This window comes from Trachypithecus francoisi, unplaced genomic scaffold (genome assembly GCF_009764315.1).
Source record: "Trachypithecus francoisi isolate TF-2019V2 unplaced genomic scaffold, Tfra_2.0 Lachesis_group8, whole genome shotgun sequence".
NCBI lineage: Eukaryota > Metazoa > Chordata > Mammalia > Primates > Cercopithecidae > Trachypithecus > Trachypithecus francoisi.
In genome coordinates this window covers 34,463,313-34,467,693 of record NW_022681473.1, presented here as the reverse complement: position 1 = coordinate 34,467,693, position 4,381 = coordinate 34,463,313, and positions in this window count along the sequence as shown.

Below are 4,381 nucleotides of genomic sequence, written 5' to 3'. Positions count from 1 at the left end.
TATGTTGCTCAGCCAATTCTAACGTGTCTTTCTGTTCTCATTCTGAGAAGTCACAGTGAAGAAGAAGGTGTACACTTAGTGACAACAACAGCTATTTATTGTGATTGGATACATAATCGAATTGTACTTTTGTTCTAACTTTTAAAAAGCCTTTGTATCAGTTCCACCATAAAGACACACCACATGCATGTGTATGTTCATTGCAGTGCTACTCACATTAGCAAAGACATGGAATAAATCTAGATGTCCATCAACAGTGTACTGGACAAAGAAGATGTGGGACATAGACACCATGGAATACTCTGCAGCCATAAAAACAACAAAATCATGCACTTTGCAGCAACATGGATACAGCTGGTGGCCATTATCCTAACTGAATTAACAGAGGAACAGAAATGCAAATACCACATGTTCTAACTTATAAGTGGGAGCTAAACATTGAGTACACGTGGGCACAAAGAGGGGAACAATAGACACCAGAACCTACTTGGGGTGGAGGGTGGGAGAAGGATGAGGATCAAAAAACTACCTATCAGGTACTGTTATAGGTTAACTACCTGGGTGGCAAAAAATGTGTACACCAAACCCCAGCAACATACAATTTACTCATATAACAAACTTGCATATGTATCCTGTGAACCTAAAATAAAAGTTGGAAGGAAAAAATTTAAAAAAAAAAAAAAAAAAAGTCTTTTGTATCCATCTTCAATGAATGATACCCATGTGTCCAGAAGAGGGCGATATTTTACTACAAACTTCCAGTGACGTCCTCAACCACCTTGAAAACAGTATACATTTAGAAAATGAGTTTCATAAGGTACAGTTGGAGGAGTGCCATTTGTTCAAGTGCTTTGGGGGTAAAATGTTTCTTCTAAATAATATGGGAAGAGCAAAATTTCCTCCTTACCCACGTCATTCTTATATAGATTGTTCTTTCAATTGGAAATCAAATATTCTACTAAAATACAGTTAAAATGGAGTATTCCAAAACTAGTCCATACTTCAATTGTAAGTACTTATAATCCAGAGGAAAGAACATGGGCCCAGGTGTCAGGTGAACCTGAGTCTGAATGCTGTCTCCACTACTTGCTGGCTTTGGGACTTCAGACAAGTTACTTGCTTTCCAGAGGCCTCCATTCCCTTGCATATAAAATGTGGAGAGCAATACCTACATTATAGAGATGTATAAACATTGAACGTGTCAGGTTAAGAGTCCAATGCAGGCCAGGAGTGGTGGCTCACACCTGTAATTCCAGCACTTTGGGAGGCCAAGGAAGGTGGATCACCTGAGGTAAGGAATTTGAGACCAGCCTGGTCAACATGGCAAAACCCTGTCTCTACTAAAAACACAAAAATTAGCCAGGTGTGCTGGTGGGTGCCTGTAATCCCAGCTACTCGGGTGGCTGAGGCACAAGAATCACTTCGGGAGGCGGAGGTTGCAGTAAGTAGAGAGTCCGCCACTGCACTCCAGCCTGGGTGAGAGAACAAGACTGTCTCAAAAACAAACAAACAAACAAAAAAGAGCCCAAGGGAGAGACTCAATAGATGGCAATTTCTTGTTCAATAGAAATAGAGTTGCCAGATAAAATACAGGACATCCAGTTACATTTGCATTTTAGATAAGGAACAAATAATGTTTTAGTAATACTTGGAACATACCTATGGCTATTTCATGATACATACTTAAAGGTATTTGTTCACCTGAAATCCAGTATTAATTGTGTGTCCTGTGTTTTTATTTGCTAAATTTAACAATGTTAAACAGAAAACTCTTTGGCACAGAGGGGAAAACTAAAATAAAAATGGCTAGAGACTTTTAAAAACTTAGAATTTATTAGTAAAGGGCTTGACATTTTTAGTAGCTAGGAAAATTAATATATTCAATATTCTAAATTTTTGAATAAGCAGCCAATCTAAGCAAAGTTATTTAAAATTTTTCTTTAAGTAGAGCCTCAGTCATTTCCATTCCTTATTGCATTAAACACAGTGCTTTGTACATAATACACATTCAATAAATTTTGTTGAGTAAAATCTTTTAAAATATTGAGAAAAATAAAGTCATACTTTAAGAAAAACAAAAGCATAAAACAGGAGGTGAAACTGGCAGTGCAGTCTGATTTATGTGTTTCTACTTTCTCCCCTCCCCCTTGCCCCAATAAAAGAAGGTATGCCCCTCCTTTATTTTTCGTTTTTTGGTTTTTTTTGATGGAATTTCACTCCTGTTGCACAGGCTGGAGTGCAATGGCACGATCTTGGCTCACTGCAGCCTCCACCTCCCAGGTTCAAGCGATTATCCTGCCTCAGTCTCTCAAGTAGCTGGGATTACTTTAGTAGAGATGGGGTTTCACCATGTTGGCCAGACTGGACTCGAACTCCTGACCTCAGGTAATCTGCAGGCCTTGGGCTCCCAAAATGCTGGGATTACAGGCTTGAGCCACCTCCTTTCTTTCTCAGTGAGGAAAATGAGTTTAACCAAGTAAGAATAATGTTGGGAATGAAAGAAGGGAAGAAGAAATAAAAGGAAGTGTTTTGCTGTTTTTTATTTTCTGTTCATTGGGTTGGAAGTGTGCCACAGAAGGAGGGCCACACCTTGGGGTCTCAGGAAGCGCAGTATCCATAGCTCAGGCCCCACCAGGTGACAACCTTAGGGGCTAAAGCAGGTGTTGTCCTGTGTGGCAGCCAGCAGTGAGCTCGCAGAACAACACAGCTGTCTGTACTCTGCTCATCCCTGCCTTCTGTGGGAAATCCTCACTAAGCTGAGCCCAGGACAGCACCAAGGGGAGGAAATAGCTGCAAGTCCTCTCACCTGGCTGGAGTTGGCTTTGGTCTGGACACTCATACCCCAGGTCCTGCTGGGTCAGCTCCCAACAAATGCAGTGTATCAGTTCCATTGACCTAGTCACGCCATGGAGGTCATTGTGACCGAACAACCAGAAAATGTAAATGATGACACTTCTTGTGGAAAAGAAATCACCTTTAAATGACAAACACACCTGCCATTGGTGTCAAAAGTAGCGATTTTGTACAATGATGTTCATCACATTTATAACAGCAGAATTTGGAAACTGCTTAATTTTTTAACATCAGAAAAACAATTGAATAACTAATGGTATATCATTATATGTATTTTATATTATATTATGTATCAATATAATATAACCAAATACGTTTTTTGGTGAATTTTTAAAGTAATGGGGCAACATTCATAGCAATGCTAATTATTTTTAAGGCAGATTATAAAATAAAATAAAGAGAACACTTCCAAATTTGTTAAAAAGCAGGAAAACACCCAAAGTGAGAGAGATTCTAAAATAATAATAGAAATTATCTTTGACTTCATATGATTTTTCATTTTCTCCATCAAATGTTGTGTAATTTTCAAATTTCCTATACTGAACATTATTACTCTTATAGTCATGAAAATATATACATTATTAAAAGGTAGTGGAAGTTATTCGTGCTAATGATTTGTATCTCTTTCTTCTCATATAGCAGATAAGCCATGACTTTTGTGGTTAAATGTTGCAGGACCTTGGATGAGTATCTTAATTCTTACCCTCACTTACTGCATCCTTAAAATGGGAATAATTTAGGGGTTGAGAGGAGCTTCACGCAGTTGATGTGATGATTAAGCGAGGTGATAGATGTAAAACTTTGTTTAGCCAGTGCTTCATGCAGAGGAAGCATTCAATAAACTGTAATTATCATTAAAGAGCAGAATATATGTGTGGTTACCTAATTCTAGCCCTTGCTTCCTCAAGATTTTTCCCCCATTCCTTCCCCTCTTCTTTGCTTCCTTGCTTCCTTCCTCCTTTGCTTTCTTCCTTTAGGTCAGAAATAATTGACATTGGCAATTTCATAAGATTTGACTTTGCTTCTTATTTCACCTCCCATCTCAAAATTTGGGGGCAAAGAAATGTAAAAGGAAGTGCTTTGCTGTTTTTTATTTCCTGTTCAGTGGGTTGGAAGTGTGCCACAGAAGGAGGGCCTCACCTTGGGGTCTAAGGAAGTACAGTATCCATAGCTCAGGCCCCACCAGGTGACAATGATAGGTGCTAAGGTAGGTGCTACTGGGAAATGAATTCCAAAAGATAAAAAGACAAAGGAATTAAAACAGGAAAGCATGATACTCCAGAAGTGGGAGGAAAAGATAGTCCACTTGTCTATCAGAGACAGAGGTTCTCTGTATCTGAGTACCAAGGAAGGATGGGCCCACACAGAGCCTTGGGTTCTGATGCATCACAGAGAAGCCCAAGGAATATCCCAAGTACCCAGAAGACCTGGGCAGAAGTGGATTGGGTTGTCCAACTCAACCCTCCACCACTGAGACCTGGAGGGCAAGAGGAAAGAAAATGAATTTGAGCCACAGCATCAGGAATTT